The 24,953-nt window shown below is 36.0% G+C and overlaps 1 protein-coding gene across 1 annotated transcript in view; it reads right to left on the reverse strand.

The window, feature by feature from the left end:
- Window positions 1-15,617, reverse strand: part of LOC111024433 (putative LRR receptor-like serine/threonine-protein kinase At1g56140) — a 67,143-nt gene extending 51,526 nt beyond the window's left edge. The window contains exon 1 of the mRNA XM_088117006.1: window positions 15,440-15,617. The gene's annotated coding sequence lies outside the window, so the exon portion shown is untranslated. The remainder of the gene's footprint in view (window positions 1-15,439) is intronic.
- Window positions 15,618-24,953: the final 9,336 nt, after the last annotated feature.

Genomic DNA, 24,953 nt, shown 5'->3' on the forward strand with positions numbered 1-24,953 from the left:
GCCTAGCTTTATACCTTTGTACTGCACCATTCAAATCTTTTTTTCCCCTGAAAGCCCACTTATTTCCTACAACATTAAGATTGGGTTTGTAGGGTACTAGCCTCCAAGTCTTATTTAGCATTTAATGCTTCAAATTCTGATTGCATGGTTAATTTCCACTGTTTGCTCAGTAGGGCTTCTTCAACAGTATTTGGTTCCTTGTCAAACAACTCATTAGTTAGATCATGACATTGGTACTGTGCTTTTTAGGCACTATATTTAGGCTTAAAGATCCCAATTTTGCCTCTTGTCATCATTGGATGCTGATTTACTACCAATGTAGTAACTTCTTTGTTATCATCCTCAACTTCTATGGGTGTCACTATAGGCTCTCTATTGCTATCATGACATCGTGATTCTTGCTCTTGAATAGATGTAATAGGACTATTTTCCCCATTCATACTATCCAAGGGTGGACTTGGAGAGGAAGTTGAAACCTCAATATCAGGGACAGTTGCACCAGGGGATATTGTGGGAGTGCCTGAGACCAGATTATACCAAGTGAAGGAGTTACAAGGGTACTAATGGTGTTGATGGAGAGCTAATGTCAATGATTTGGTTTTTGGATTGACTACAATACATAAAATTACCCTTAAAAGGAAAATCGGATTTATTATAATAATCACACCATACGTGAGATTTCTCATTCCCATTACTTTGATGATTTGATTCTTTTTAGCAACCAATGCAAAATCTTCAACAGTGTTGCTTGTAATTTTCTTACCGACCATAACATTCCGACAATTTTCTTCACGTCAAACTTTAGAAAAGACTTCACAAATCGTTGGAAGTGGCTGTTTGCTAATAATTCTGCCTCTGACCTCTTTCACCTTCATACAAACAAGAAATTTGTAAATTCGACCTTCTTCTACAATTTTCAGATGAAGTTTAGAGTCATATCTGAGCATTTCCACTCATGGGTATCAAAAGAATCTAACTCTTTCCAATTCTTTTTCAAAGACTTAAAATATTTTGTAACTGTATTTGTCCCTTGTTTAATTCCACTAAATTTTAGGGTCAGTTCAAATACCTGTGATTGATTCCTCAAATCTAAATACATCTCTTTTACATTGTCCCATAATTCCTTCGCAGCGGAATAACACATATAGTTGGCAAGCCAAGTCATTACTATGGAACTTTTAGTGTCCCACATAATAAATAAAGGATCTTCTGCAGCCGGTGCTTTTTATCTCCAGTAATATAACCAATTTAATTTGCTATATCCAGAAGATACATATGAACACTTAATTGTCTCCATTTAGCCGTATGTTAGTTATTTGGACAAGATGACTACTAGAGTTGAACTGGGTTTCAAAAATCTTAGAGTTTTGTAGTTGATCTATTTTCTTCAAAGATAAATCAACCATGGTTGATCGTGCATGACAAACCCACAAAGATCGCAGAACAATAGTAGAACCCTCTGTAACAATGGCAACCAATGGCAACATAACCCTAGGTGGTGGCATCGAATGCCAGCGACGGAACCCTAGGTGGCAGTAGCGATAGATAGCAGCCACGAAACCCTAGAAGGCAACAACAAACAACGAAACCCTAGGTGGCGATGGTGAAAAATTGTTGTGGAACCGTAGGAAGGGGCGGTGAATAACGAAGCTGTAACCCACGAAGCCGACGATACAAAACCCACAAAGACCCGTGAATGTGAATCGTAACCCGATAATGAATAAGACACCAGACGATGGCCAGAAGGATAACTGTGCAACCCATGACGATAATGAGCTGATGATGGTGTCGGCGACAATACTATTTGTGGCGGACGACGACAGTAATGGTGAGTGGCAAGGCGACTAGAATTATGGTTAGGTTTCAACCTATTGGCTCTGATACCATCTCAATTTTGGGAGGAAAATAATTATTTCTTTTATTGAATAGTAAAACCTTAATTCACCTTTAAGTAGAGGTGAAAAAAAAACATAAATAAGGAATCTAGCACAATAATCTACTAATTACAAATAATAAAAAAGAAAAGCAATTAATAAATAATTATAATAATTATTTACTAAAACAACAGAAAACCAACATTTTAGATATACAACCCTAAGAATGAGTAGAGAATTGCAAAAGAGGTAGACTCATGACTTTCAATTAAAATTGTAATTCCAAATAAAAAAAGTTATGATAACAACTAAAATTAATCTTGATTTTACTTTATCGCTAGTTTTTAATATCTTTATTTCCCACGAACTTTATCCTAGTTCCGAATAAAAAATTTATGATAACAACTAAAATTAAATAGCACACTGTAGTTCTTATTATTGTACAAAAAAATAACACAAGTTGAACATTAGCTCGAAAGAAAGAGAAAGAGGAAAACTGTGGAAGTTTTTTTGGAAATCGAGCCACTCTAGCTATTTCATTAAATTCGATTTTCATGGAAGTACCAATCATTTAAGATCAAGTAGTATATTCTGAAAGAAATGCTGAAGGAAAGAGAAGTGCAGCTGGTGTATTACAACTTAGAGGAACAATAGCACATATCTTCACTGCGCCTTTTAGTGTGAGTTGTTTTCAAGCTCTTAGGATGAAGCTATATGTTCAATATTTGAGTCAAGAGAATGTCAGTTAACTCAACCTATAAATGTTAGTTTTGAATTGATCTAGTCTAAGTCCTAGTTTATAGGAAGCTGCTGATGTTATTTTAGTTGTAGTATAATCTTTTAAGTATTCTTTGTGGAGTTAGTGAAGTTGCTAATTTTGTAGAGATAGTTTAGTCTATTTTTAGTATTAGAAGTTATGGAATGAAATTTACATTTTCCCATTTTTCATTTCTCTCAACAATTATAACCGCACACATGAGTGTGCTTAGTCTCTCATGATAAGTTTGATTCTTTGAAAGATTGACTGTAATCTGACTATCACAATATATCACCAACTAATCTTTTAAATCTTCACCAAGTTTTTCAATTAACTCGTGTAACCAAATTGCTATTTGAAGAAGTTTGATTATCTCTTCTCTCTAACTCAAAACTTTGAACTCATTGGACATTTCATTCCTCAACCATTACATCCACCTCTTCTTTCATTAGATCTCGCTCTAAAAAAGGTTTGCATATGAAAAGCTTATTTTGAAGGAGTAGAATCAAATCGCTTCAATTTAAGCTCATGACATTGGAGAGATCTCATTAAACTATTTATTGAGAGAGTTGACAAATCTTTGGACTCTTCAAAAACTACTACAATGTGCTTATATCTTCTGGTCATGCTTCTAAGAATATTTTGTACCACTCTTAGATCTTGAATTGCACCTCCATTTGATCTCAATTGATTAGCAATAGAGAGAACATGATTGAAAATTCTTCAATAGTTTCGGCTTCTTTCATTCTAGTGGTATCAAATTCAACTCGAAGTGCTTGCAATCTTACTATTTTTACATTTTCCTCTCCTTCATACAAACTCTGCAATACATCTCATGTTGCTTTAGCAGTTGGGACTCCTATTATTTCAAAGATATTTTCATCTACAGCTTGGTAGATAAAAAACAATGTCTTTTTTGTCTTTCTTTCTATCATCTCTCAACTCGTTGAGTTGTTGTTGTAAAGACCATCTGCACCTTCTAGCTCCAAATATATCATATCAATAATATCCTAAAGCTCTTGATATCCATAAAGAATCTATATTTGTTGACTCCACCGTCTACAGTTTTTTCCTTAAATACAAGGAAGTTAAGGTTGCAACATGTTGTTTGATGACATCTTTTGAATTTGGCTTTGATACCACTTTGTTGGAAGCGTTGATAAGCCCTCACTAAAATTTACTCTAAATCTCACAAACTTTGAAGAGAATAAATTTGTTCTTGTATGAAATTCAAGAACACACAAGATAAGACTATTGTTCTCCTTTTCTTTCTTGATTGAATTGCTTCAATTTCTTGTTTACAAATGAACGAAATGATCCCTTTATATAATATCCAAGACACACCTATAAAAGATGTTGATGCAGAAATTTGGCCTCTTAGGATTCTGCCAAATTCGGACCAATCTTCTACAATAAAAGAGATCGACGAGACCTGCAAAATAGAGGAGCACTAAAGATCGGTGTGGCTCTTGCCACACAAGCTCTGATGCTTAAGTAAGAATCAGAGTAGTTGAGTATGGAAAGTAGGATAGTTTGGCATAGCAAATAGTAGAGACTTGTAGCGTCCCCTCATTATGAGTATTTACCTTATATTTATAGAGGTAAAATCCTAATACCATTAGGATATCTTCTACTTTCGAATATAGGATATATTCTCCGGGGAAATTCTAAGACCATCAGGATATCTTCTCCTTTTGAATTCGTTAAATAAGAGAAATTCGAATTATAGAAAATAGGGATTTTCTCATCCATAATAAAAGACACAAATTAAATATGGATACATGTATGCATATCATTCATGTGTCACAATACATTAACTCACATGTACCTAACAATTCATGTATCTAAAAATTCATGTATGTGTCTAAGGAATAAATCTAGCTTAAATTCTAATTGGTTTTTAATAAGAGAAATCATTTCCTCTTATATTGCTATGGTCCATTTATCACTATCTCTAGACTTTTTTGGACAAGAATATGTCAGAGGTTCAATGTTAGCTTGTTCAGTTTCAACATTTATGGCATAATGGACAAGATCAACACTAACATATCTAGTTGGTTGTCTGACTTCCATCTTTGTCTATCTCCACCTATATTATAGTTTTGTAAATCTTTAGTTTGAGTAGGTTAATCATCAGACTGTATCTCAATAGGTTCATCTATTTTTTTTATTGTATGGTAACAATTTTTAATGTATAATTTTGACTTCCAAGTTCCATTTTAACGTTTGTTTTCTCAGAGCTTTCAATGTTTCGTTCCTTAAAAAGCAATCTTTAATTCATCAAAGATTAAATCTCGGCTTCTGATGCGTTTCTCTTTTTTCCCAATACACTTTAAACAGACTAAAAGGGTAAGTTTCAATAATTCTATACTCAAATCTGGAACGCACTCTAAATATAAAACATCTGACCCTCGTTTTACAGGAGATTTTTTGTGACAGCGAAGATCAAAACTTTCAGACTACGATAATGGATAAGCAACAATGAGAGAGAAGAAGACTGACGACTAACTAGGAGGGAGACGACAGAGGAGGAGGGAGCAAGGTAGAGGAATGAGAAAAAGAATGAGAGATAGAAGATGTCCACCTCACAATCTAGTACTAAAAAATAATATTAAATTAAATATTTTTTTTTCATATAAAGTACAATAAGCAACTTAAATCACAATCTACTATTAGTCGACTAACTACTAAATCAAGTGTTCTTTTTGAAATCTCAAAGACCAAATAAACTCATATCTCAAATATGAAATAGACACATATCTCAAATTTCATTAACCAAAACTATATTTTTGTAAGGACCGTTTGGAGCTTAAAAAAAATTAGGGGTATTTTGGTCTTTTGGAAAAAAAAGAAAAAAAAAAGAAGAAAAGAAAAGGAATTTGGGTTGGTTTTTAGGTGACACGTGTGTGTGGTGTGAGTTAGGATATGTGTCACATGTGTTAAAAAAAAGAAAAGAAAAGAAAAGAAAAGAAGAAAGAAGGAAGAAAAGAACGAAATACAGAGAGAAATAACGAAAAAGGAAAAGAAAAGGAAACAGAGAAGGAAGAGATCGAAAGAAGGAAAAGCAAAACGAAGAAAAAAAAATGGTTTGCTTTCTCATGGTTTTGATGGTTGGGGAGAGGAGGAAAATTCATGTGCTTGAGAGCTAAGACTTGGGTTTCAAATTTGGTAAGTATTCTAAGTTTGTGATTAAGGAAGTTTTGGGAAATAAACAAGGAAGGAATTAGATGTTGAAGCGTCTTTGTGGGTTTTCTTCTCTTTGAAGTTGTGTATTTGCAACTCTCCTAATCGTTTGAAGAGGATAAAATTCTGCTTTGTGGGTTTTCTTTAGGTTTATTTTGAGAAATTAATGACTGTAAATGGGTAACAAAAATGGACAAAGATGGGAGGGTTTGAAGATGGAGGAGAAGGGTAGAGAAATAGAGAGAAATTAAGTGGTAATCTTTGATCTTTTGGGTACAAATTAAGGGAAAGCGTGTGGGCTAGAAGAAATTGCGGAAAATAAAAAGAAAGGAAGGAAATTTGAGAATTTAGGGAGAAAGAAGAAGAATCGGTGGGTTTGGTTGGAGAAGAGAGAAGAAGAAGAAGAAGATAATGAATAGTAGAGGAGAGAGAGAATGATTTTAAATTAAATAAAAGAAAAAGCAAATGTTGGAAAATTGGGCTTTTTGCGTGAAATGGAGTGGGAGAAAGAGAAATTGAATGGGTTTGGTGGGACCCACTTGTAAGAAGGAAAATGTAGTGAGTTTTTAATGAAGAGAGAGAATGAGAAATTTGGGTAATTGTGTTATTTTGAAGTTATTGTGATTAAAGTTTGGAATTAGTGTATGTTGGAATTAAGTGAAATAATTTGATATTAGATCAATATTTCATGTCAAGCGGAAATTGGAACAGCGTACGACTCCCTTGAAGGATTTGTGAGTGGTTGTTTTATTAAACGTTTTTGGATATTATTATTGACTTGTGAGTGGTTACTTTACTAAATGTTTTGGATAGTATTATTGGAATTTGTGGGTGGTTAATTTTGGAAATGTTTTTAGAACTATATCATGATAGAATTTCAAGAAAGTACATATATTAGGTGTGTTTTAGCAGTTCTGCTGAGAAATTGTTTTTGCCGAGAATTTAAAAATGTTTGGAAAATTTATGAATGTTTCGGAGAATTTAGAAAATGACTCTGGTTGTTTGAGATTTTAGAAATGTTTTAGAATTTGGAGAAATGATTTGTGGTTTAGGATTATGTTTGAAGTTTATCGAAATGTTGTTAGAAAGAGTGATTCAGAAATATTTTTAGAATAACTATTTATGATAAGAATTAGAAATGTTTTATATTTTCAGTGGATTTTATGAAGTTTTAAGAAAGAAAGATTTCAGAAAGATTTTGAAAAACTATTATGAAGTGTTATTAATATCGAGAGATTTCATAATCGTTTGAGAAATAGAATGTTGTGAAATGACTTAGAAAGAAAGATTTGAGAAAGTTAGAAAGAAATATTTTAGAAATGATTTGAGAAAGAAAGAAAAAATCTTAGAAAGAAGAATTTTAGAACAATCTATGAAATTGAGAATTTTATGCAGAAATAAGTTTTCAAACCACCATAATGTTGTATCTAGGTGATTACTCGTATGCTATGTGAATGTGTTTCTATAGTATACCCAGAAATAGAAGGTCTTTGGGACCATTTTACTCCACGTGTTGAGAGAATTATTCTGCTGTGTATATTGAGATTACTCTATGCCAATAGACCAGAAATAGAATTATTCTGCTGTGCGTATTAAGATTACTTTACGCTAGTAGACCAGAATAGAATGTGGATACATGTGTGGTGTTGAGTTTTCTGAACCTATTTATTGGTTGAAAGAAAATGTTTTATATGATATTAGAAAGTATTTGCCTAGTTCTGTTTAATGTTTCAGGAGAACGATTTACAACTTTATTTGGAGGATACGCTGTTCACGTTTATTATGAGAAAGTCTTTATGAGTTTTAGTTTCTCAAGTTTTATGAGATTTAATGAGAATATTTATTAGAACGGTTTTATAAGATTTGTTTTGCAGAACTTCGAAACTTCAGTTGTTTATGAAAGAAGTTTTACAATATAATTTTTTTTGTATTAATTTATCACTCACTGACCTTTTCAGCCCATTCTTTACCGTTTGTTTTTCCCCCAGGTTGTACCTGAGTTTCAAAGAGAGAATGGACCATCTTCTACCACCCAGAGTCGTTAAGAAATTGCATATCATTTGTAGTTACATCTTGAATAGTGTATCTAGAAGGAATTTAAAAATAGAAGTGATGTTAAAAGTTGGTTTAAAAGTCTAGAAGTTTTCCAGCTATAGACTCTGCACCTAATGGGGTCCATGGCCGGCGCGGTCTGTTCTTGAACCAGTAGGTGTTCTGGGACGGGTTGTGTCAATTTTGCTTTTTTTTTTCCCTTTTTAATCAACCATACCATTGGTTTTTTTCACTATATTACCAAAAAATTGTTGAGGATTTTTGAAATAAATATTATAAAGATATTTGTTGCCGACGAATTTAATAGAGGTCCACGTGTCCTTTGTATGAGAGTGTTCACAGAGGAGCAAATAAGCCTGCAACCAGGAAACTCGACGCTGGTGCGGTGTCTTGCCTAATATATTCTGATGCTCAAGTTAGTAATCAGAGTAAGAAAATAGGAGTAAACGCCTTGAAGTTTAAGTGACAGATTCTTCACTTACCTAGTTATGATAGGAGTCTTTCCATTTTATAGGCGCAGGTGTCCGACTAGGAAGGACAACAATTTTGGATGCAAGGGCAGGCCGAGCTGTACAAGGCCTTGGCAGATGGGTATGAAAGGATCGAATCCTGTAGCAGAAGTACGTGAATGCTTGTACTTCGATTTTGTTTTCGGACGAACTACTAAGAAAAGAAAATAAAACAATACAAAGAATAAGAACCTACCTTTGAGGATCGTTCTTCAACGTAGAACCAATGCCACCAAAAAGCTTTCCCCACTATTCTCTTGGTAATGACCGGTTTGTGGGAACCGTCTTTTGAAAGAGAGGGAATTTGATTTTCGAGAGAGAGCTTTTTGAGAGAAATTGTTCAACTATTGAACAAAAATCTTCACTCTCATTTGACAGAGAGGGAGAGTGGGGAGGAAGCAACCTCCCCACCATCAACTTCCCACTCCCATGCAAACCTCCACTCTCATCTTATTGGATTTGGGTTGGCTAATTAAATTAAATTAATTAATTAATGAATTATAAAACTAATTTATTAATAATAATTAACTATCATATATTTAATTATATATATATATATATATAATATCATATATTATATTAAAGGCACGAGAGGTTGAGAACACAGTGCTGGATTCTCTTAGACGGGAGTTATCTCGGTCAGCCAGTCTCGAGGCCACTTTGGAGGCCTCGCAAGCTGAGCACGCTACCGTGCTTCGATGCCTTGAGGTTATTGAGAGTTCGCTTGGCCAACTTAAAGAGGAACTACAGTCGACCAACGCGAGGCTTGAGAACCCAAAATTTTGGAGTCATAGTTCATGGTTTGGCTTCCTTCCGGTCTTTAGAGTGACAGGTCCAGTAAGAAGGAGTCAATTTGGTGTTGGACCGGCGTAGGATAGGTATCCTGGCGAGGACTTTCAGCCAATCATTAACGCCTTCGAGCATCTTTGGACTACTTAGCCTAACTTTAACTTCAAAGAGCACCTCCAGCACCTTATCTCTGAGGGTCTTTCCTTCTATGAGGTCATGGACCAGACGACTGCTCGCTTCGCTCCCTCATCCCTTGAGCTCGTTGTTTTTTTTTTTGTATTTGTAATTTGCTTTATTGTAATGAAACTTTTTTTTATTAAATGAAAGTCCTTGCTGTGCCTTTATCGACTATTGATTTTACTTTCTCTTGAATCCCCCAGTGGCTTATCCATCTCGCTCTTGACGGGGAGGTCACTGATTACAGTTATGGTTGATTATATCTTTTGATAATTTTGTTGGGGGGCGAGTGTGGTTATCCACTAAAGGTTGCTGTGCTCTAGAACTTGGAATTTTCATTGATAGGCATGCGTAAGGGTAGGAGCCCTAGTCGGGTTCTCTACTCGAAGAGAAACCTTGGAGTATCAGGTCTCTACTTGAGATGAAGCCTTAGAGGGGTCCTCGACTCGAGATGAAGCCTTCGAACTTCAAGTTTGCTGAAGGCGGGGGAATGTCCAAGTGGGAGCCTGGCCGGGTCCTCTTCTCGGGAACAGGCCTTGGAATCCCATGTTTCTAGAGGCTGGTACATTGTCGAGTAGGAGCCTTAGAGAGGTCGTCGGCTTGGGATGAAGACTTGGAACTTCAAGTCTTTTGAAGCCGGGTGGACGCTGAGTGGGAGCTTTGGCTGGGTCCTCTACTTGAGAAGAGGCCTTGGAATTTCGAGTCTCCAGAGGATGGTACATCGCCAAGTGGGAGCCCTAGAGGAGTCCTCAGAATGGGATGAAACCTTGGAACTTCAAGTCCTCCGAAGGCGAGTGAACGTCTGAGTAAGAGCCTTGGCCATGTCCTCTTATCGAGAAGAAGCCTTGAAATTTCGAGTCTCCAGGGGCTAGTGTTGGGTGTGTTATCCCAAACTCGTAGTTTGTATTTATGTAAAAACAAATTTATATTCAGTAAAGTTTTATTTAATCAATTTGTTGTTGAACTCATAGCAATGCATTGTCTAAATCCAATAAACTAAACATCCAAGGTTATTGTCATGTAACCGGGACAGTATATATACTGTGTATATTTTTGATATACCCTTGATATACAAGTGGATAATGTCTTGGGAATAACCTAAAGGGTCTATAGTATATGGATAAGGCTAGGTACCTTATCCTGACAACACTATGGATCGGCACACTTTGTAAATGTTACAGACGACTCGATTTAGGCCGTTTGTGTGGAGACATCCGAGTAGGGGTATCCTATACAATGAGTTTTTATAAGATCGGACCACAAAATAATCAATCTTTAGATGTAACGCCGTTGACTAAAAGATTGTCATTTCATAAGATGACCATGTAACTCATTCTCGAACTTGAGTGAGTTATGGACTCCTGCCCGTGAGGGCTCGTTCTTTGATCTGTATGGGTGTGAGTGGTCCGAGTCGCCGACTCAATATTCCCACCATTTTGGGGATGAGACCGAGTGGGGAGCTGAGAACATAACTACAAAAGATGGAATTCTCTCCTCCTCGACTTCTGGGGCGTAGATGATTATTCCCTTTAGTGCTGACTCCGAGACTTGAACAAGGGGCCCCTCCCTCTCACTGGCCCGAGAAGGACTTCTGGTTCGTTATCGGACCATAATCGGGTTGTTCATTAGAGGATCGGCGGTACTTAAGGTACAAAATGTAACATAGGGATAAAACGGTAATTTGACCCATCTATGGTTACAAACACTCGTGAAAGATTGACTTGCTGTTAATGGTCGATATCCATGGACATAGAAATTTTCTATGGTGATAAGAGTTCAGCTATGGGTTTTTAGTCGAGTAATCCGTAGTTAACTTATGTTGATTAAGGTGGTTAATGAGTTTAACCAATTAATCTCATAACGTCGAAGCTTTTGATCTTTAGGTCCATTAGGTCCCTTTGCTAGCTCGTAAAAGGTAATTAAGGACATTAATTCTTGAAGGAATTTGAATTGTTCAAATTTAATTAAAGGGAATTTGAGTTAATTGTGTATGACACAATTTAATATAATGTATGAAGAGGGGTCCTCGACTGGGGATGAAGTCTTGGAACTTCGAGTCTTTCGAAGACGAGTGAACGTCCTAGAGTGGGATCCCCGACTGAGTCTTCTTCTCGGGAAAAGGGCTTGGAATATCGGGTCTCTAGAGACTAGTGCATCGTTGAGCGGGAGCCCTAGAGGGATCCTCGACTTGGGATGAAGCCTGGAAACTTTGAGTCTTCCGAAGGTAGGTGAACATCCAAGTGGGAGCCCTAGCCGGGTCCTTTACTTAGGAAGAGGACTTGGAATTACGGGTCTTCAGAGGCTGGTACATCACCAAGTCGGAGCCCTAGAGGGATCCTCGACTCGGGATGAAGCCTTCAAGTCTTCTGAAGGTGAGGGAACGTCCGAGTGAGAGCTCTAGCTGTGTCCTCTACTCAAGAAGAGGCCTTGGAATTTCAAGTCTCTAGAGACTGGTACATCGTCGAGTGGCAACCCTAGAGGGGTCCTCAGCTCAGGATGAAGCCTTGGAACTTCGAGTTTTCCGAAGGCAGTTGAATCCTTGTCGACTACGCATGTCGTCTTCGTAGGTGCGGTGTACTCATTGCCATTTTTGGAGGCTCTGAGACTCGATCTTAGTCGTATGGTACTGTCGCCGTCATTTTTATACGCACTTTGTCATTATGCTACATTCCTCGAGGTTGGTTCATTTGACGATATGGTGCATCCTTTTGCCTCCATTTGGGAGTTATCTATATCGCGAAACGCCATCTGGATCCAACATTTGGGGTACCTCTCCGCCCAATAAAAATGGAGGATGCAGGGCTTCGTTGCTTCAGTTTGGGAATTCAGGAAGTGACTCGATTCGCGTCGACACCCCTCTGGAGGTGGACCCTCCCTCGTTAGAGGAGGATCCTTCAAATGAGGACGAAGGGGAAGACGAAGGAGGGATCGACGAAAGATGGGCCATCTAATACTTGAGGGGGAGATGGGCCTAAGTCTTCTGAAGTTGAGGAGGAGATGGACCCCGCTACACCAAGCCCTATCAAGCTCTGGACCTCGCCATCGATGGGTAGGGAGGATCTCATCGCCTCTATCCTTCGCCACAACAAGAAGGATATCTTGTAATTGAGGAAAGAACTAAATACTGCATTGGCGGACCGACAATACGCAGAAGAGATCGCCTGTGAATGTGTTGCTGTGATGTAGAAAATGGAGAAAGTCACTGATGACCTTTGGCGTCGGATTGAGCGCCTTAATAAGATGTATGGTCCTTCTAGATCGAACGTTTTAGATTTCCTCTCTTTTCTGTGACCGACGATGGTTTTTCCCGTCGTTTTTTTTTGTAATCTCGGGAGCCTGACGGTTCCCCCGTCAGCTGTAAATAAAAATAGAACTTTTTATTGCAATGCTTTTCTGCCTGACCTTTCTTTGAACACTCAGTTTTTTACTTTGCTTATATGTTTGTGTGAGAATATATTCTACTGCCCGCTTCCGCGCTTCCCGAGTTGCCCAATGGGGGGAGTGGGTAGGCAATGTCCCTGGCTCCCTTAACCTTGTGTGGGGCAAGGGGAGTAAGAGTTGCCTTGTCGGTAGGTTTGTCGCGTCGATACTCCTCGTCGACGGAATGTTCGACTGAGGACTCTTTGTTTGAAGTCATTGCTTGAGTGTCTTAGTGAGGGGAACAATCTTTTGTTTGGCTTGAGAACGTCGCTCCCACAGATGGTGGCAACTGTTGACGCGAATTATAGAGAGGTTCACGTGTCTCTTGGATGAGAGTGTTCACTGAGGAGCAAATGAACCTGCAACCATAAAGCTCGACGCTGGTGCGATGTCCCGCCTAATACACTTCGACGTTCAAGTTTGTAATCAGAGTAAGAAAATAGGAGTAGACACATTGATGTTTAAGTGACACGTTTTTCACTTACCTGGTGGTGATAAAAGTCCTTCCATTTTATAGGTGCAGGTGGCCGACCAGGAAGGACAAAGATTTTGGATGTAGGGCCACGCCGACGTTCAAGTTTGTAATCAGAGTAAGAAAATGGGCGAACGTTTCTGATAGTTAGTTGGTGGTGCCTCTACCTGCTGGTCTGGCCCTAGGTAGACTGCAGGTTGCAGGTAGTAGTCCTCAGCATGTTCCCCGTACAGCTATGGTGACGATGCATTTTTGTACATCACAGAGAGTATGATGTTAACCATCTGTGACCCTGCACCTAGCTGTCACCCCCGAAATCTGACACGTGTCCTGCTTAGATTTCTCCCACAATAATATTTAATATTGATGTGACAATAATAAATTAGCCTTATAATTTTTTTAATTGGAAAAAAGTTAACGAAATCTAAATTTATTAACATACTAAAATTAATGATAGAAAATAAATATGTTGGCGAAGAATTTATGAGAAGAGAAATTCCAATTTAATGAACTTGATTTGTATTTATGTATGTAGTATGTTACAAGCAAAGTACGTTAGCATACTTTAATTCGAGAGTTTGTTAACTTGACAATAATAATATGTTTTGTCTCATATGCAAAATTTAATTCGACGGTTTGTTAGCTTGTTCTTGAATCAAGGATATTTATCATCTTTGGTTTCTAGTTTGTTGAAGAATCTTTGAAATCTTCGACTTTGAGCTTGTTGAAGAGATTCGGCTAGTTGGTGAGGTTCTTCGATTTTCGTAGTTTGATGAAGTTTTTCGGTTTGTATGAGTTTTCAACGTAACTTTATCCGTGTTGGATGCTTTGCTTAAACTCCAAAATACTTGTAGCTTATTATAAATGCTTTGATTGCTAAATCCTTCTCAATGCCTCAAATGAGGGTGAGCTCCTCTATTTATAGTGTCTTAATGAATCTTAGATGGGTATGAACTTAATAGGTTTAAGCCAATCTCCATATGGCTGATCCAATTAATTGATGCCATTGGATGACCATAATAAAGACATGTGGCATAACTTGATTTGTCAATTTTAAAATTAATTTAGAACGGGTGTAAATTTATGATTGATCCTAAATATAATTTTAAAATATTGACGTGACATTTGATAATTGGCCAAATTTAAATAAAATACAAAATTAAACGCCAAAACTCCCTAACTCGAGAATTTAGAAAACACGAAATTCCCACAACTAGAAAAGAGAAAAAAATAATCATAAGAGCGCATTTGATATATATATATGTATATATATGTATATATATATATTTATATATATGTATATGTATTTATATATACATATATATATAACAAACATATATATATGTGGTTAGTTTTTAAAATTTATATATGTTTGCTAACTCTTTTTTCTTTGTTTTTTTAATGTACTCTCAGAACTATTTTTAAAATCATAGCCAAAATTTTAAAATGAATTTTTTTTTAAGAAGTTAAAAACTAAAAAAAAAAATACAAATAGATAATATAGAATTATAATTTTAAAAATAGAAACTAAAAATAAAATCCTTGTGGGAGGGGGCTAAAATCCTTCTTCTAAACTAAAACTCTTCTTCTCGTTCCTCATAAAATCACTTTTTAATAAAAAAATCCACAAGGATTTTAATTCACAAACACCCCAGTCTTAAAAACCTATTTAAATCTCATTTTCATACACAAACTTTCATTTTCAGTTAATAGTTCAGGTAATATTTATTTATATCTCTAGACTTTAAAAAAAATATCGAAGTCACCAAGTTCTAAATGTAAGTATTTTGGTCACTAATTATTGTTATTCAAGTTCAATCCTATTTTAGGTAATTTATTTAGCTAAAATACATGAAAAATAACCAATACTATGCCTCTTCCATGAGCAATTTAAAACACTATATATTTTTATTAAATGTTACATATTTTAACCTCCATATTCTTTAAATACATTACGTTGTCGACTTAAAATATATCTTAACTGATTAAAGTATATATTATCGATCAAAATGTCGTGGATTTGAATCTCCACATCAACCAATTATACTAAAAATAATAGATAAATTCATTATATTATAATGTTGTGGATTATAGAAAAGTGGTCAATTATTTGTTAAACAAAGAAGACTAAATGGGAAAGGAAGGAAAAAAGAAAAGAAATAATAATAATGAAAGGGGAAGAAATAAAAAATTGAAGAGAGTGAACCTTGGGCGGGATCAGTAATAGGTTGAGAAGAATTCTGAGGCTGTGCCTGTGCTGCTTCGTGGAGGAGCAGGAGCAGTAGCAGGAACGCAAACGCCGCCATGGATAAACCAAAACTCTGTTTCCAAATTTCCGATTATTGTTTACTTCTTAAGTCTACTTGGTCAACCTAAGCATTATTAAATTCCCCACTGGTATCTTCTTTTCAACAATTTTGTTTTGTTTTTTGTGTTGTTCTTTCAAAAGTTACGTCTGGTTAACATCGAATACTATTCCAGTTGGACTATTCGATAACTATTTGAACCATCCATGATGGTTACGATAAGATTAAGTATTAAATAAAAATTTACAGTTCATTATTTTTATATGATACCTTTCCTTTTTTATCTTCATTTTTATTTAGAAGTTTAAGTATATTCAAATGTTACAATTGTTTCTGCAAGATTGCATGTTTTTACAAAGTAACTAGTAAATTAGCAAATTATTATTCATAAATATTGACTAGCAGTGTAGTTTCTCAATAATTTTATGAATTAATCTATAATTATTAGATAAATTATGAGTTCATATAGTTTTATAATATTTTATTGTGTATATAAAGAAAATACATAGATGCTATAGAATTTCAAATACTTTAAAATTATAGTTAATCTCGATACATATATAAATGATAAAACGTAAACTTTATTGAATGGTAGTAACAAATACCCTAATACAACCGATCCAAGTATAGTTAAATTGGATAAGATACATATTTTGGACCAAAAAGATCATGAATTTGAATTCTTCTGATCTCACTTGCTGTACTAAAAGAACTCTGATACTTTTCAAATTTATTATCAAGAAAAAATATTTGCAAAAGTATTTTATTATTGGTATATTTATAACCAATTTTACATTATTTAAACTAATATATTAAAATTTTCATCTCATGTCAATATTTCTATATATTTTATTGAGAAAAATGCATTAACAAAACTTCAACACCATATATATTTTAGATTCAACATGTGGTGAATCAATATTGACATAATATGACAAGAAAAAATGACAAAATATAAAAAGGATCCATATGGACATAATTAATATCAATATTAATAAATTTTAACTTATTTAAAATAGGTGAAGTTTTTATTTGTTAATTTAAATATTTTATGCAATTTTTATTTTTTTTAGAAATATGGCTTGACATTAATATTTTAACAATATTTTATTGATATTTTCGTAAAATTAAGATTTTGATATTTCAACCCACGTGGACGCTTAGAAATCTTGATTCCAAATTTACTTTCTTTCTTCTTTATTATCTTCGATTTCGTGAACTTAAACGTATGGTTGAGCTCTGTATTTGAGTGCCTCGTTTTCAATTGGACACGTCGAGAGAAGTGTGCAGTCTCTCAAACATTTAGACATGTCGATGAATTATTGCAGTGAAAAGGACAAAAGAACCACAGTTGGGTTGGCAAGATTGAGTGGCCGAAAAATGGATTCCAATTTGGACCACTATGAAGGTGTGAAGATGAGTGGAAAAAAAGAAAAAAAAAAAGAAAGAAAATCTAATTTTTGTCAATTTTCAATCGATCAAAATCACTTATCCACGTTGGTTTTGATTCCTAATTTAAATGGTAAAATTTTCTGTAATTACCAGTTCAATGTGTAAATTATCCTTAACAATTCTTTATTAGTGCAACGTGGCTGTTATGGGTGAAATTATGTACCAAGCTCACATGAATTGTGGTTAGGTTAATGATATGCGTTGAACCACCCAACAAGACCTAATCCAAGCCGACTGGATCTGGTCGAGTCGATCCACCTAAACCAACCTAAAAAACTTTATCTATAAATAAGAGGAGGGACCTGGACACGAGGTACGCTCTCACTACTCTACTTTCTGCTACTCCCGATGAAACCCTTTGCTAATTTAGACATCGGAGTGTGTTGGGTTTAGTATCATATTTGGTGTGCAGTTTTCTTTGTGTGAAAGTGTTTTTCGGAGCTATCGACGCGAGAGATCGAAATCAAATTCCTACATCAACATTTGGCGGCAGTTATAGGAACAGACATACCCAGTTTTCAACCATTTTTCACATTGAAGAACACTCAACATGAGTAAGAGCAGAGATAACTACAATAGAGTGATTGGTGAGCCTTACAGCCATTACACAATTGTGGATGAGGGTGCGATAGTGGTCGACACTAGGTTCCCACAAAGTGGTCCATAGTTAAGAATCATCGGGTGTTCAACAAAGAAGCCTAGTGAGCCTCGAAAGATGTAGTCATGGTGTGATATATGATTGTGCTCTGTCTAGGCGTGCCTATAGTTTTAGATAATAGCAAACTCTCGTTGTAGCTCGTGAGTCAACGGATTGATGACTACCTAAGGTGATAAAGAAGCTATCTCAATTATGCATGAGAATTCCCCTATTCAAGGTGAACCCCCACAACAATAACAAGAATAACCTCAATAACAAGATGATGAACCAACCCCAAGAAAGCTAAACAGATTTATGCTTGGTAAGATGATCAAAGATCAAGAAGAAAAGATAACTTGTTCCTATCTTCAAGATTTTGAACTCTCCACAACCTAATTGATCAAACTAGATTGAAAGTTCTAACCATGCATTCTAAACACAAGAATACAAAGAAAGCTTAAAGTTTGAGAGAGATTAAACTCAATCTGAAATTTTCATTCATCAAATGTTGTGTTTGAAAGGCAAATGTACATCCCTATTTATAGTAATTGAAAAGATACAACCCTTGGATTAAGACACAACCCTTGAAAAATACATAGTAAATTAAATATGTGGATGAATCTGGATTTTTAGATTCATGAAGTTTCTTGGATGACAAGATGTCTTTTCAAGCTTGAAGGGATGCAACTCTTCACCAAGTGTGAACACCTTAGCTTGGAAGTGATCATTCAACTCTTATTGTAGTCTTTTAGCTCTAGCTCTTGTGATTGGACCTTGTGGCATAATGATTGGCTCATGATTGGGTTGACTTTGAGTATAAGCTTCATTTGAGCTGATTTGAGCTTGCTCCTCTTGTAGGCTTTCCCCGTGCACTCCGTGATCACTCATTTCTATATAATTCTCCCCATCTTCGAAAGGATTCGTCATCGAATCCAAATTACCTACATCAAAAAGGGATAAATCAGCAACATTAAAGGTAGCACTCATATTATACTTACCAGGAAGATCAATCTTGTATGCATTGTCATTGATCTTGTCCAAAACTTGAAATGGTCCAGCTCCCCTTATATGTAACTTGGACTTTCTTTGGTTTGGAAAACGTTCCTATCATTGATTTATGCTTCTCAATTCTTTCTTTTACCTGCGTATGAAGCTTCCTGACAAACTCAACTTTGAATTAGCATCAAGGTGAACAAATTTGGTAGGTGGCAAAGGCAATAAATCAAGAGGGGTCATATGATTAAAACCATAAACAATCTCAAAAGGTGAACACTTTGTTGTGCTGTGAACAGCCCTATTGTAAGCAAACTCAACAAAAGGCAACATTTATTCCCACATTCGAAGATTTTTATCAAGAATTGCCCTAAGTAAAGTGATTAATGTTCTATTAAAAACCTCTGTTTGACCATCAGTTTGTGGGTGACATGTGGTAGAAAACAACAACTTAGTTCCCGACTTTCTCCATAAAACCTTCCAAAAATGACTTAAAAACTTGAAATCTCTATCACTAACAATAGAATTAGGAATGCCATGTAATCTTATCACTTCCTTAAAGAATAAATCAGCAATGTTTTTAGCATCATCAGTCTTATGGCACGCAATGAAATGTGACATTTTGCTAAACCTATCAACAACCATAAAGATGCTATCATGTCCCTTTCTTGATCTAGGCAATCCAAGAATAAAATCCATAGACAAATCAGTCCAAGGTGTATTAGGAACGAGTAAAGGAGTGTACAATCCATGTGGTTTCGATTTTGATTTAGCCTCTCTACATGTAATGCAAGTACTGAAAACTTCATGAACATCATGATGCATGTGTGGCCAATAAAAATTATCTTTAAGGGAAACATAAGTCTTGTTTTTAGCAAAATGTCCCATAAGTCCACCTCCATGTGCTTCCTTAACAAGTAATTCTCTATAAGAATAGGAATGCAAAGCTTATCTTTCCGAAACAAGAAACCATCAATGATAGAGAAGTGATTGACTCCAATTCACTTCACACATTGAGAAAATATTTTACCAAAATCATCGTCATTTTTGTACATTTCTTTCAAAAACTCAAATCCCGGCAATTTAGAAGATAAAGTTGAAAACAAGGTATATCTTCTAGACAATGCATCAACAACCACATTTTCTTTACCACTTTTGTACCTTATAACATATGGAAAGGATTCAATGAATTCAACCCACTTCGCATGATGTCGATTCAATTTGTCTTGTCCCTTGAGATGCTTCAAGCTTTCATGGTCAGTATGGATCACAAACTCCTTTGGCCATAGGTAATGCTGCCAAGTTTGTAATGCTCTTACCAAAGCATACAACTCTTTATCATATGTTGGATAGTTCAAAGCAGCCCCATTCAACTTCTCACTAAAGTACATATGGGCTTTTGTTCCTGCATTAAAACTACTCCAATTCCTATTCCACTAACATCACACTCAATTTCAAATGTATTTTCAAAATTGGCAAAGACAACCAAAGGTGCAGAACTTAATTTTTCTTTTAAAACAGCAAATGCCTTTTCTTGAAATTCTCCCCATTTGAAAATAACATTCTTTTTAACCATTTCATTAAGTGGTGCAGCAATGGTACTAAAATCTTCAATGAACCTCCTATAAAAACTAGCCAAGCCATGAAACGATCTCACTTCACTAGCATTTTTAGGTTGTGGCCATTCCTTAATAGCTTTAACCTTGTCAATATCAACTTCAACACCATTTGCAGAAACAACGAATCCAAGAAAATTAATCCTATCCAAACAAAATGAACACTTTTTCAAATTGGCAAACAATTGAGCTTCCCTCCATGCAAGCAAAACCTTTCTAACATGCTCGACATGCTCTTCTAATGACTTGGAATAAACAAGAATATCATCAAAGTAAACTACCACAAATTTTCCTAGAAATTCACGTAAAACATGATTCATGAGACGCATAAACGTACTAGGTGCATTGGTAAGACCAAAAAGCATAACTAACCACTCATACAATCCATGTTTGGTCTTAAAGGCAGTTTTCCACTCATCACTAACTTTCATCCTAATTTGATGATATCCAGATTTGAGATCAATTTTAGTAAATAAAATAGACCCCTGTAATTCATCTAACATATCAAGTCTCAATATAGGATGACGATACTTTACCGTAATCTTGTTGATGGCTCTGCAATCCACGCACATTCTCCAAAAACTATCCTTCTTCGGAACTAAAATGACCTCTACTGAACATGGACTAAGACTTTCCCTCACATATCCTTTGGCAAGCAACTCATCATCTTGCTGTTGAATCTCCTTTGACTTTGAAGGATTAGCTCGATAAGCTGGCCTATTTGGAATAGCTGCTCCAGGGATGAAATCAATTTGGTGATCAATTCCCCTAAGTGGTGGCAATCCACTCGGTAATTCTTCAGGAAATATGTCTTTGAATTCCTGCAACAAACTCAGAAAAATACTAGGCAAAGAAGTGTCTAAGTCACAAGTTAGAAAACAAGGTCCTTTGCACAAAAGTACAAAGATTGGTTTTGTTGAAAACAAAACTTTCCTAACCTCACTATTTCTAGCTATCAAACTCTCATTTCTTACTTTTCTCTCTTTGAGCACTTTCTCACTCTCTCCGCTCCTTTCTTTTTTTCCATAATTGTTTTTCTCACTCTCACTATTTTTTTCTTTGAAATTCTTTTCTCTCTTGCTCTTTTCACTCAAAATATATTACTCTCTTGCTTTATTTTCTGGGCCTCCACTCTCATTTTCTCTAACTTATATTGCTCTTCAAATACATCCTTGGTTGACAAAGGAAGAAGAATTATCTTTCGCCTATCCTTGGTGAATTTGTAGCGATTAAGATAACCATCATGCACAGTTCTTCTATCGAATTGCCATGGTTTTCCCAAAAGAATTTCTCCAGCATGTATGGTGCAACATCACATAGAACATCGTCCTTATATCTTCCAATAGAAAATGGCACAATGCATTGTCTATTAACTCTAACTTCCTCACAATTGTGCAACCACTGAAGTTTGTATGGTCTAGGATGTGGTGTTGTAGGCAATCTGAATCGTTTGATAAGTAATGTACTCACAACATTAGTACAACTTCCCCCATCAATTATCACACTACAGGCCTTCCCATTCACATGACATCGGGTATGAAACAATGTTTCCCTTTGATCCTCAACGAGGTCCTCTTTAATTTGGGTACTTAAAGCTCTTCTAGATACAAGCACATCCCTTACTACTGGTTCTTCATAGCTACCATCACTAGACTCCTTCAAATAAACTATTTCTCTCTTCTTCTCCTCATTTTCGCTTTCTTCACCCTCAGTTACTACCTCTCCATTTTTTATGATCATTGTCCTTTTGTTTCGACAATCCCTACTTACATGCCCTACCTCGTGACATTTCCAGCATTTAATATCCCTAGTTCTCTCCTTATGTTCATCTACCTTCTCTTTCCCCTTCATTGAACTCTCCTCTTTCTCAATTTTACTCTTAGGTTTCTCATTCCCCTCTCGATTTCCAGGATAAACATCACTATTCTTACTATCCTTTTTCCATGTAGCACTAGAGTTGGAAAATTGTTTAGAAGAATATCGTTGGGACTTTCGTTGGATTTGTCTCTCGATCTTGATTGCTAAATGCAACATCTCCTCAATGTCAAAGTAAGGTTGTAGATCAACATTGTCAGCAATCTCCTTGTTTAGGCCATTAAGAAAACGCGCCATGAGTTGCTCCATGTCCTCATCTAGATCAAATCGATCCATCAAAGTGTCCATCTCCTTGTAATAGTCCTCCACTGACTTGTTTCCTTGTCTCAACGCTTGCAGTTTTTGTGTCATGTCCCTTTCAAAATGTTTTGGAACAAACCGCTTCCTCAAAGACTCCTTGAACTCGTACCACGAAACAATTGGTGCTTCAAGATTTCTTCTTCTACGAGACATTAGCTTATCCCACCATGTTTGTGCATATTGTTTAAATCGAGCGACACATAGTTGTACCTTCTTTTCTTCACTGAAATTATGGCATACAAACACCGACTCCACCTCCTTCTCCCATTGGAGATATTATTCTGGATCAGTCTTGCCAAAGAACTTTGGAATCTTCAATTTAATGCTCCCTATATTACGATCAACTTGAGCCTCTTCTCTCGGAGCTCTCCTCTGATAATTGCGTTGTCTTCCACGACCTCTCCCTCTATCCAAGCGATGTCCAGCACGTCTATCTCCCCATCTATGCACGGCTAACAAGGTAACTTGGTCATCCTCTAGTTGATCAGACTCACCTTCCTCATATTCATTCTCTCAATATAAAAGATGGTCATCCATAGCACGTGGTGGTGGTGGTGGTATCCTCTCTTGCGCTTAGTTTTGAATCTCCAACCTGTGCATTCGTTCCGATATGTCTTCCATGGTACGAATCATTCGCTCCATAGCTCTTTGTTGGGCCTCTCTCATCCTACCATCTGATATGTTACCTTCATTTTCTTCATTTGCCATGCTGCAAAAACGAACACAAAGTAAAAATGGACCTTACAAGCACTCCTTCACGTGTTTACTCTCTTGGAATATGACAGGCCACTCATGTTTGCACTCAAGAAAAAGAATGTATAAATACCCTAAGATTTCTAATTTCTCAAACTTCAGCAAGTCTTGTAGTATTCTTATGAGAATCAAGCAAGAACACTTCAAAATAGCCTAGAATGTGAAAAGTTACAAAAATCCAAAATTTAGAAAACAAGCATTGGAAGAGGCAATGGAATGAATTTTAAGCAAAATGGTTCAAGAATGATATGATGGAAATGAATATATGAATGATTTGATGAAAAGATAGATATATGAGAGATAAAACGTTGGAACTATCTTCACATGTAATGCAAAAGAAACAATGCTTCACTACTTGCTATCTCGACATTTTTTTTTTCTTCTGTTTTTTTAGCACATAAAACAAGAGACAGTTAGCATCGAATATGAAATGCCAATAAAAGATGATAAGTCTCTTCATCTTATTTCTTTTCCTTTTTTTTAACGAACTTCTTTTTTTTTTCCAGCAAGCACGATAAAAAATAATGAAGTAAAATGAAATTAGATGTAACGATTGAATGAAGAAAGAAAGAAAGACGAAGAACAAAGGCAAGCGAAATAGATATAATCTGCTTTAGAGTCAAAGCTCTTATACCAAATGATAAAGAAACTATCTCAATTATGCATGAGAACTCCCATATTCAAGGTGAACCCCTACAACAATAACAAGAATAACCCCAATAACAAGATGATGAACCAACTCCAAGAAAGCTAAACAGATTTATGCTTGGTAAGATGATCAAAGATCAAGAAAAAAAGATAACTTGTTCCTATCTTCAAGATTTCGAACTCTCCACAACATAATTGATCAAACTAGATTGAAAGTTCTAAACATGCATTCTAAACACAAGAATACAAAGAAAGCTTAAAGCTTGAGAGAGATTAAACTCAATCTGAAATTTTCATTCATCAAATGTTGTGTTTGAAAGATAAATGTACATCCGTATTTATATAGTAATTGAAAAGACACAATGAAAAGACACAACCCTTGGATGAAAAGACACAACCCTTGAAAAATACATAATAAATTAAATATGTGGATGAATCTAGATTTTTAGATTCATGAAGTTTCTTGGATGACAAGATGTCTTTTCAAGCTTGAAAGGATGCAATTCTTCACCAAGTGTGAACACCTTAGCTTGGAAGTGACCATTCAACCCTTCTTGTAGTCTTTTAGCTCTAGCTCTTTTGATTGAACCTTGTGGCATAATGATTGGCTCATGACTGGGTTGACTTTGAGGATAAGCTTCATTTGAGCTGATTTGAGCTTGCTCCTCTTGTAGGCTTTCCCCGTGCACTCCGTGATCACTCATTTGTATATCATAAGGGGAGACTTGGTGGTATTTTGATCAAAGGGAGGATTGTAGACGGATGAATGGCTATTCAAGCAAGAGACGGGTGACACTTTATCTGAGGGGAGGATTGTAAGGGTTGCAAGGTGTGCAAACAAAGTCTCACATTGGTTAGGGAAAGAAGTGAGACATGGCATATAGGTGATCAAAAGTTGCTCAAATTGTGAGCAACCTTCGAGGAGGGTGGCAACCCAGAGCCAAAAAGTACAATACCTGGAGGTACCACCATCAACATTGTTGATGCTGGGATATTGGCTTCCTTGATGATCACGGGACCGAATACCTGCAAAATCGAGCAGCCTTAAACCAGTGTGACTTCAGTCACACGGGCTACGATGTTTAAGTCAACGATGGGAGAATTACTCAATAAAGTAATTAGGGTATTTTTGCTTACCTC

Source organism: Momordica charantia, assembly GCF_013281855.1.
Source record: "Momordica charantia cultivar OHB3-1 chromosome 9 unlocalized genomic scaffold, Mcharantia_2.0 BLBB01000009.1, whole genome shotgun sequence".
NCBI classification, from domain to species: domain Eukaryota; kingdom Viridiplantae; phylum Streptophyta; class Magnoliopsida; order Cucurbitales; family Cucurbitaceae; genus Momordica; species Momordica charantia.